Source organism: Papaver somniferum, chromosome 2, assembly GCF_003573695.1.
Source record: "Papaver somniferum cultivar HN1 chromosome 2, ASM357369v1, whole genome shotgun sequence".
NCBI classification, from domain to species: Eukaryota; Viridiplantae; Streptophyta; class Magnoliopsida; order Ranunculales; family Papaveraceae; genus Papaver; species Papaver somniferum.
The window spans coordinates 68,381,373-68,392,963 of NC_039359.1; the positions used below are offsets into that span (position 1 = coordinate 68,381,373).

General features: G+C 38.1%; 1 pseudogene; it reads left to right on the top strand.

The window, feature by feature from the left end:
* The first annotated feature begins 6,382 nt into the window (after positions 1 to 6,382).
* LOC113354680 lies at positions 6,383 to 6,482 on the top strand (annotated as a pseudogene).
* The last annotated feature ends 5,109 nt before the right edge of the window (positions 6,483 to 11,591 follow it).

Here is an 11,591-nt window from a genome sequence, read left to right on the forward strand (position 1 = left end):
AAATCCGTCGATTAAGCTTAGTCTAATCGATTTAAACACCCATATCAGATTCCTAGACCCATAAGGAGTCTATCCTATGAAAATCAGAGGTTTAATCGACCTCAAACTGCTCCAAATCACGATTTCCAAAACTGTTCTTCACTGCACTATTTTCCCGCCAAAACCTGGTTTTTGAAATGTTGAAGATGGTTTCCCCTTATCCAGAGTAGGAGTGCGATTAGCAACTGCCTGGAAATGGGATGCCCCTTAGTAATTAGGTTACCCCTTATCCAAAGTGAGAGTCCGAATAGCAAATGTCCTATGGGTGCTTTCCGACAACTTTTCGAACCAATTTTTTCCAAAAATGTTTCTTGACCAAAAATACCGACAAATAAATAAAACACCATAATAAGTACAAAAATGATCCCTAACAATATATAGAATCGAGACAAATCGGACACAAAAATGTGTCTATCAAATCCCCCCAAACCTATTATTTGCTAGTCCTCGAGCAAAAATAAAATAGAAATAAAATCCTAACTCACTGTCGCATGCATCGTCGATTGCATTTAGCGTATGCAATAAGCCTTTAAACCCCTAGGTGTCCCTAGTGGCGGAGTGTTGTCTCCGGAGGGCTTACCAGAGGTATACCCGCAAAACCTTTATACTCCAGACCCTAGCTATCTACACAGAACCTTGGAAGGCACTAAAGAATCTCCTTGGTTGGTATACTTATTGACTACAGGAGGAAGTACCCTGATGCGAAATTCCAATTGTTGTACACGATTTTTCACTCAAGCATACTAAAATTCATATGAAGTGACAGAGCTCTACTCAGATAGTCGCACTATGGACATCAATATCCGGAGTCAAAACTAATCACATGGATAGATCAAGAAGATGGATATAGAAAAACATAGATGGTTTTGATGTTTACTAGGTGAACGGTGTTTCTCATATCTGTCTGAAGGCCTCCGCCAAAATGAACCTATCTTAATGGACTGAGATACCGGTCTGACTAATATTAACACACTGGCATATACAAGGGTACCAGTGGTCGATAATCCTAACACTAGGTCAGCACAACTGGCATATACAAGGGTTCCAGTGGTCGACTTTATTGAATTTATTCCAGTTGGTCTGACGGTCTTGTATCTTTTTTTTTTTTTTTTTTTGTATCTCAATCACTCTAATTCATCATAGCATTGGTAACAACTTGAATCGTGAGCCCCACCTAATCACTTAGAGAAACATAGTTTAAAAACAAAATAAAAACAGAAGTGAAAAGGACTCAACGGGATATAGTGAGACTATCATGTTATTTCTAACACCTGAGCTCTATGCTTTTATGAATAGACTCTTTAGATGTTGCCATCTAGTCAGATTGGTTCCTTAACTCCTACAACCAAAATGCTTCCATCCACTTAGATTGGTTAGTGCCATCCTTAATAGGGATAAATTTCTAGGCTCTGGAGTTTATTTATTGCAACGAAAAGGTAACAATAAGTTCTACCCCACCCCCAAACTTAAATCTAACATTGTCCTCAATGTTTTTAATCAAAGAATAGTACCAAAAATATAAGTAACATGAGGAAATAGTAAAGAGAGAAGTCGGAAAGATAGTACCTGGGTGAAGTGTAACCAAAAACCTACAATATTATACAACATACAAAATCGCCTCGATGGTCAATCAAGGTGAACAGGGTCCTCCAGAGGGACCTCCTCAACATCACCCGTAGGAAAAGTCTCTAAAAAGGGATTCAATCGCTGACCGTTAACCTTCGAAGAACTACTACCATCTGGTGGCTCAATCTCAACATGGCCATGAGGAAAAACAGTACGGACCACAAAAGGATCGGTCCACCGAGAGCGCAACTTCCCGGGGAATAGATGCAAACGAGTGTCATACAGAAGAACTTTTTGACCTGGATAAAATGACTTTCGTAAAATATTCCTATCATGCACAAGTTTCATTTTTTTTCTTATACTCCTTAGCACTATCGTATGCATCTCTACGAATCTCGTCCAACTCATTGAGCTGGAGATTTCTTTGAGCTCCTGCTTTGTCAAGTGAAAAATTTAAGTTCTTAATAGCCCAATAGGCTCGATGCTCTAACTCAACGGGCAGGTGACATGCCTTGCCAAACACTAAACGATAAGGTGACATTCCAATGGGTGTCTTAAACGCAGTACGATAAGCCCATAAGGCATCAGTAAGCCTCGACGACCAGTCTTTCCTATTTGGATTAACTGTTTTCTCTAGAATACGTTTAATTTCCCTATTGGAAACCTCTACCTGACCACTAGTCTGAGGGTGATATGAGGTTGCTACTTTATGGGTAGTACCGTGTTGTTTCATTAAAAGAGCAAACGGTCTATTACAAAAGTGTGAACCTCCATCACTAATTATAGCTCGCGGCGTACCAAAACGTGTAACTATATTCTCTTTCAAAAACTGGACTACGACCCTGTGGTCATTCGTTTTACACGGAACCGCCTCAACCCACTTAGACACATAGTCTACAACGACAAGTATGTAAACATAACCAAATGAAATAGGAAATGGACCCATAAAATCAATTCTCCAATCATCAAAGGCCCCAATCACTAAAATAGGGTTCAAAGGCATCATATTTCTACGGAAAATGGTTCATAACTTCTGGCAACGCTCACAAGAAACACAATGACTATGGGAATCTTTAAACAACGAAGGCCAGTAAAATCCACACTGCAAAATCTTAGCAGCAGTCTTCTTATCACTAAAATGACCCCCACATGCATGTTCATGAAAAAAGGAGATGATACTAGACTGGTCACTCTCAGATACACATCTCCTAATAATCTGGTCCGGAAAATACTTAAACAGATAAGGATCGTCCCAAAATAAATGCTTAACCTCGGCTAAAAACCTAGAACGATCTTGCTTACCCCAATGTTGAGGGGTTCGACCAGTAACAAGATAATTCACTATATTTGCATACCAAGGTGATTGGGAAACAGAGAACAATTGTTCATCAGGAAAGCTATCCCTAATGTCTGGGGAAAATTTCTGTAACAATAGGATCCATCTAATCAATCTAGGTTTGGTATCCTTCTTAGATAAAAGGTATTTCAAAGCAGCATGATCTGTATAGATTATAATCTTAGAACCTAATAGGTAGGACCTAAACTTATCCAAGGAAAATACAATGGCTAAAAGTTCCTTCTCGGTAGTTGTGTAGTTCATTTGGGCATCATTCAGAGTTTTGCTATCATAATAAATCACATGAAGTAATTTGTTTTCTCGTTGTCCTAAAACGACGCCTATAGCATAATATGAAGAATCACACATAATCTCAAAGGGTAGGTTCCAGTTAGGTGCCTAGACTATCGGGGCAGTAGTGAGTAAAGTTTTAAGCTTCTCAAAAGCCTCTAAACAAGCATCATCAAAGACAAACTTAACATCTTTTGCAAGCAAATTGCAAAGAGGTCTAGAAATCAAGCTAAAATCCTTAATGAATCGACGATAAAAACCTGCATGCCCTAGGAATGACCTAATATCTTTTACGGTTTTTGGGACCTGTAAAGTCTTAATAAGGTCAACTTTGGCTTTGTCTACCTCTATACCCTTTGAAGAGACGATGTGCCCTAACAAAATTCCTGATTTAACCATGAAATGGCATTTTTCCCAATTAAGCACTAAATTTTTTTCCTTACACCTAGTCAACACTAATGTCAAATGATGCAAGCACTCATCGAAAGATGAACCAAACACTGAAAAATCATCCATAAAGACCTCTAAGAACCGTTCTACCATATCAGAAAATATGCTCATCATACAACGCTGAAAAGTTGCAGGGGCATTACATAGCCCGAAAGGCATGCGTCTATACGCAAAGGTACCAAAGGGACAGGTAAAAGTGGTTTTCTCTTGGTCTTCTGGGGAATAACGATCTGATTATAACCGGAGTAGCCATCTAAGAAGCAATAGTGACTATGTCCAGCTAATCGCTCTAGCATTTGGTCGATAAAAGGAAGGGGAAAGTGATCCTTCCTTGTGACCTTGTTCAATTTCCTATAGTCAATACACACACGCCATCCCGTGGTCACTCGGGTTGGGATTAATTCATTATTATCATTCTGGACTACAGTGATACCTGATTTCTTGGGGACAACCTGAACAGGGCTGACCCACTTACTGTCTGAAATTGGGTAAATAATACCCGCATCTAACAACTTAAGCACCTCTTTTCGAACTACCTCTTTCATGTTAGGGTTCAGTCGACGTTGCATCTCCCTAGAAGGTTTGGAGTCTTCCTCTAAATGAATCTGATGCATACACACAGTAGGACTTATACCCTTAATGTCTGCTATAGTCCACCCTAAAGCTTCCTTATTGTCTTGAAGTACATTTACTAGCCTACTTTCCTGATCACTATCCAAATTGGAAGCTACAATCACAGGTAAAGTCTCAGATGGGCCTAAAAACACATACTTTAGAGTATCGGGTAGTGGTTTAAGGTCCAACTTTGGGGGCTCTTCTAAAGAAGGAATTAGGGTAGTCTCAGAAACTGGTAACGGTTCGAACCTAGCTTTTCATCTATCAGTGTCTAACACAGGGGTAGAATCTAATAGAGCATTCACCTGTTCAATAGTGCTATCGTCGTCAAAATCTAAACCAAAATGGGATAGACAACTTTCTAATGGGTCTTCAGACAAGATGTTTGGTAATGACTCCTGAACTAAGGCTTCTATCATGTTCACCTCCTCAACACATGTGTCATCTAGCTCATGAGGTTGCTTACTGACATTAAAAATGTTCATCTCCATAGTCATATTACCAAAAGATAAACTCATCACACCATTTCGACAGTTAATGATCGCATTAGACGTAGCTAAAAATGGGCGACCTAAAATCACAGGTATCTGGTTCTCTGGGTCAGGGACAGGTTGGGTATCTAGGACCACGAAATCCACTGGATAAATAAACTTGTCGACCTCAATAAGAACATCCTCGATAACACCTCGAGGGATTTTAACAGACCTATCAGCTAACTGCAGTGTCATCTGAGTAGGTTTCATTTCACCAAGTCCTAGCTGTAAGTATACATGGAATGGCAGTAAGTTCACACTGGCTCCTAAGTCAAGTAAACTTTTTCTACCGGAAGTTACCTATTGTGCAAGCAATGGTAGGAGAACCTGGGTCTTTGTACTTTGGAGTTGTGGTGTTCTGAATGATTGAACTTACGTGACTAGCTAAAAAGGCTTTCTTATGGACGCTAAGTTTTCGCTTTCGCGTACACATATCCTTAAGGAACTTGGCATAAGCAGAATTTTCCTAATTGCATCTAATAAGGGAAGGTTTATGGTAACTTGCTTAAAAACCTCCACTATGTCATTAAAGTTCGATTCCTTCTTTGTTGGTACTAATAGCTGAGGAAATGGGGCTCTAGGCCTAAAATCAGACCTTTCAGGAACCGAATTCACATCATCAGAAACTTTATCAGTCTCTTCAGCTACTGGTCTGAGAGGTGAGATCCTGAGGGGTGAACTACAGTATGTTCACTATCGGGCATGGTTACCTTATTGTCTACAACTCTACCACTTCTAAGGGTTCTAACAACATTCAATTGATTCGATGGTTTTGCACCTAATTCATGAACTCCTCTAGGGTTGGGTTGTGTTTGACTAGGAAACTTACCTTTTTCTCTCAAAGAATCACTTATCAGACCAACCTGGGTTTTTAACTCGGAAATAGCCTGACTATTTTCTTGTCCTATCCTGTTACTAGCTTGTAGACTCTGTTCTACGGATAACTGGAATTTTGCAGTTTGCTGAGTTAACAAGGCGAGAGATTCCTCTAAACTTAGGATTTTCTTATCTGACTGATTCTGAAACTGAGCTAGTCCTGAAGGATTCTTAGTATAGCCAAAACCTGGGGGAGCATTAGAATTACTAAACTGACCTTGACTTTGGCCCTTAGACCACGAAAGGTTCGGATGGTTTCTCCAACCAGGATTATAGGTTTCTGAATATGGGTCAATCTTTTGACGGTTATCAAATCTAGTGTTATTATAAAGAGCATTGCCGCTCTTCAATATTCTGGCCTTCCCAAAAAGGCTCCACTCTACCACTAGTCTGGCCCACTTCTAAGGCTTCTAACCTTTTTGCTATAGCAGCAATTTTGGCATCTGATTCATAGCCTCCTTCTACCCTATTAACGTTTCCTCTACTTAAAAGAATTGTTTTCTGGGGTGCCCTACTATTTTCCCATTGCTGGGTTTTTTCGGCGATTTCATTAAAAAATTCCATCGCCGCATCAACAGTTTGGTTTTCAAATCCACCAGTGCATAGAGACTCAACCATGGTCGTTGTGGAATAATCTAAACCCTCATAAAGGATCTGAACTAGCCTAACCTTTTCTAAACCATGATGAGGACACTGGGATAATAAATCATTGAACCTTTCCAAATACCTATATAAAGATTCTCCCTCTTGTTGTGAAAATGTGCATATTTGCGTCCTAATAGACGATGTTTTGTGCCTAGGGAAAAACTTATTGAAAAAGGCAGATGTAAGTTGTTCATATGTCTCAATTGACTCGGAGTCCAAACTATACACCACGACTTGGCCTTATCTTTCAGGGAAAATGGGAATAACCTAAGTTTCAAAGCAATCATCTAAGCCTCTAATTCTTAGAGTACTACAAATTTCCTCAAAATCCCTAACATGGTAATAAGGGTTTTCATTTTCTTTCCCTAAAAAGATTGGGAGCATCTGTAAGGTCCCAGGTTTCAGTTCATAGGGTGCCTCCGTTTCAGCTAACTTAATACACGAAGGACGGGTAGTCCTAGTTGGATTCAACAAAGCTTTCAAAGTTGCCATTTCTGGCGCTATCGGAGCAACATGGATTCTCTCCTCAGTCAAAGAACGTTCAAAAACAGACTCTTCAAAAGCCGGACTTTCTAGATTAAGGTAATCGAGACGCTTCGAACTACTAGGTTTCTCTTTAACAAATCTACCTAGTGCGTCTCTTTTACGTTCAGGCATACAATAGAATTTTCTAAATTGGAAGGGTAAGCAAACACAGATCAAGGCCGACTCAACCAAATCAAACCTATTGATTTCTAGCAAACAAAAAGCATGATGGCTCCACTTAGATTGTTTCTAGACCAGCTTCTAATCCTTCGAACGGGAATTCGTTACAATTTAAGCAAACCCCTCTGGAATCAATCCGAGTTAACGTAAGTTGAATAGAGGCGAGGGAAGCTCGGTGGAGCTTTGATACCCAAGGCCTCACCGGTATTACAAGGCGGCGCAGTCACGCATTCAACTTACAGAAACCGTCAAGAACTTCGAAGTATGCTTAAAAGAGTAACCAATATTTTTCGAATGACTTTCCTGTTAAGCTCGTTACCCTATCGGTCTCGTTCTAGTCAAAATTTTAGGCTTAGGTTCGCGTAGGTTACGTGTTCCTAAAGCGGGCAAGAAGAGAACGGTGATGAAATCCGAACCCTTATCTTGTATGGCCAGGCCTTCCCTTTACTAGAAAAATAAATGTCGTATTCAGTCCTCAACATATATGCATACGAAGGAGTCCAGTAACTCGCTGACAGGGGATTCGCGAGTGTTTAGAATCTTACCTCCCGTTCCAGACGGGGGATGAATCGGTTGTAGTCGACTCGGGCCACTGACTCCGATGTCTAGTGTACGAACCCAAGGTGCAGAGACAATATCGTAATTGTCCTCCTTCTCTAAACAGTTTATATTTAAAGTACCCTTCCGTAGGGTAATAAAAAAAATAATGTCCCAAAGTCCAAAAGTAAAAAAATAAAGAAAAATTACAAAAATAATAAACCCTAATACAGTTTTTTTTTTAAATAAAATAAACAAACCCTAAACTAAAATTGTCTAAAATAAAATTGTCTTCTTTTCTGTTTTTTTGCTTTAATCTTTAGCTCCAAGTCTTTATGAAATCACCAAACTCCTTGGCTCAATTTTTTTATGATCCAGAACCTGTAGACACAAGATAAATACCCAAAAACATAAAAAAGGACAAAAAATAATAAAAATAAATAATAAAATAAAAAATAAATCTAAAACCCTAAAAACAAGTCCGCGTCGGCGCGCCAAAAATTGATGTGATTTGTAGATAGTGGTAAAAGTGGTTCGATTCTCAGACTTGTGAAGGATATTAATTAGACTTAAATTCTAATATTAAAATAGAAAACTCACTAAAAATTATAGCAAACTCAATCAAAGATGATATCAATACTAAAAGAAACACTGTGGCTAAGATTCCACTATTTTCCAAGTTCAAAGTGATTAAACCAATACTTATATTTATGCAATTTTCTTGTTTAATTTGATTCTAAAATATTGCAACAAGTAGATTTTCAAAAGTAATAATTGTAAATACCAAGTATAAAGCATCAAAAGTCTTAAAACTAAGCATACTCCATCAAAATAGATCACAATCACTCAAATAAAAATCATATTCAATAATAGTTCAAGGCAAATAATCATATAATTATTGCAAATAAAAAGAAAAATTAGAATATACCACTTTTTGTTGGAAAAATAGCTTCCTCTATCGCCTCAGCAATGGGGTTTAGCTCCTCATATTAATCATGATCTCAAAGTATGTGTTTGTTGCTCAAAAGATGATTAAAAGAGTGAAAAGTAATAACACAGACTGTTTGCAACAATATATTGGTGTTGCAAAACAGCTGTTACAATGGAACTGTTACAGAAAAACTATTGCTTTGTCGCTGATTTTAAGACCCTAGAATACGAGTGCCCTGCACAGCTTAATGTTCTTCAGCTGTTAAACAACGACACTGTTCTACGACTGTTTCCCGTGCGTCAATGTTCTTCGTGTTCTTCTTCTTCAGCAACAGTAGCAGAAACAGAGTTTGGTAAAACTCTGATTTCTTCTTCTCTGGCTCTCCTTAGGTTCCCAAACTCTCGACACCTCTTCTATATGACCCAAGACATCTATTTATATCAAAAATACCGATTAAATCTCTCCCAAATCTTCCAAAATCTCTTTCCTTCTCTTCACGGCCAAGTTGCGGCAATTTCTTGTTTTAGAATTTCTACGCGTTTCTGAGCTTTCCTTTTTATTCTAAACTCTTCCTTAGATAGATACAAATCTTTGGGAAGGTTTACAGCGCTTTAATCTCTCTAAAATTCCCTAAAACAGGTCACACACGTGACTTTCCATATTTTCTGTTGTGAGAAAAATCCGTCGATTGAGCCCAGTCTAATCGATTTAAACACCTATATCAGATTCCTAGACCTATAAGGAGTCTATCCTATGAAAATCAGAGGTTTAATTGACCTCAAACTTCTCCAAATCACGATTGCCAAAACTGTTCTTCACTGCACTATTTTCCCGCCAAAACCTGGTTTTTGAAATGTTGAAGATGGTTTCCCCTTATCCAGAGTAGGAGTGCGATTAGCAACTGCCTGGAAATGGGATGCCCCTTAGTAATTAGGTTACCCCTTATCCAAAGTGAGAGTCCGAATAGCAAATGTCCTATGGGTGCTTTCCGACAACTTTTCGAACCAATTTTTTCCAAAAATGTTTCTTGACCAAAAATACCTACAAATAAATAAAACACCATAATAAATACAAAAATGAGCCCTAACAATATATAGAATCGAGACAAATCGGACACAAAAATGTGTCTATCACTAATCACTTACATACTTCCTCCATTGGGCCCTTACGCTGTTGGAGACCTTTGTGCGTCATTACCTCCGAAATGCAGCATATAGCTAGGAAGGCCTTTTTCCATCAGTGAAAGCATAAATGTTCCTGGCAGATGTTATTGGTAAATGATGATTTCGATTTCTTTCTCTCTATTAAACCTGCAACCTATATATTTTTGGTTCATAGATGATTATGAAATTGAGTGGCATGTATAGTTTTAGACCTTGGGTTTGGGGCACCACCACCAATATTTTTTTTTTCTTTTGAAAAAACCCATTTATTTATAAATCTTAGCTGCGAAGTACGGTTCTAACAGTGTGGGTATAAGTTATCCCATTTTTATCATCTAGCACGATTTTCGAAATAAAAGATGGACTTGTCCCAAATTCTTGTTGTTGATATAGCTGGGTATTGTTGTTGATGATCGACCCTCTCGTTTGCCTCGTTACGCTATATATTTATTAATATCAGAAACTATTTTCTCCTCTATATGCTATATATTTCGGGTGAATTCCCTTAGTAAGAAATGCATACTTAGAATTTAGAAAACTTTGAGACTTTCTTCACCATGAGATTGTTACTTTATATACATTTCTGTGACCTCAGGTACGTCAATGTTGGTAAAAGCCTTGGCCGCTTTATTTGAGGTCACTTCAAACTTTGTTGTAGAAAACAAAGCATCCTTTCATTTTCATTTTAAAATGAAATAATTTAGTTATGAAGATACCTTGTTATATCTTCCAACAAACTGCGAAGTACTACACCTGTTGACCATTTAGTACACAATTGGCCATTTTGAAAACCAGCATGGTCCACGTTGATCACCTTGAACCGATGTCTTTCTGTTTCAGTACATCGTACAGGTACATAATCGAGATCCTGCATATACATTGCTTAGGGAGACCACATGAGTTCTTGGGATATTGATTTTGGCATAGTAACCTCATGTCCACGATGGTCCATTCTCGTATACGGACTCTTTTTGGTCTGCCATTGTACAACTTGCATGTTCTTCATCCATTCCAGCCTATAGCAACCAGTACTGAGAAAACATGAACTATACATTAGGTTAATTAAACCACCTCATCAAAGATCGCCGAGCAGGATGAGAAAATATAACAAACCTGAGAAAGTGAGTTTGTGTAATGGAATTTGGGCTAAATCTGAATCAATATGCCGAAGCTCAGTATTCCACTTACATACTAAAGCAAATACAATCGATGTTCCTCATATGCAGATATTTCACGCTATGAAAAATGTAAAATTGTGCCCGAGGTATGGTGACAACAAATGAAAAATAGTACTACCGTTGAGTTGCAAACCACTTGACCAAAATAGTAACAAAAATGTTTAACAACCCACTTTAACAAATTTCGTAGACCGTTCGATAAGGGTGATCGCATGGCCTATATTTAAGATGATGTGGCAAAATATCTACTTTTTTTCCTTCGGCTCAGTTAGCCGAGCCAGATTTCCTTATTTCTTAAAGGAAAGTATCAAGATTTTTCCTATATTTTCTCCATATTAAAAGTACTATCTTGTATAGTTCTCCTCTTTTATATTTATCTTCCTCAATGTTCATTCTTGTTTGGCTACTTATCTAGTATCATGCTTCAGTACTTCTGTGCCTTAGCTTTGTATTTCGAAAAGACGAACACTCCTTTTTAGTTGCATTTGCAAATCAGTTTTAGTAATTTCGTTTTTCGAATATTAAAAAAAAATAAGACTAATTGCTTAAAGTAGTAAAGTAGTCTTTAATTAATTCTGGTTGGTTTTACCATAATTTGCTCATATGTTTTGTGCTGCAACTGAACATTTGCTAAGAACCACTAACCTATCCAGTGTGGACATGGAACATTTGCTAAGAAGCAAGATTTTTTGTTCTTTCACCAATATGATTTCTCGTCTAGTACCA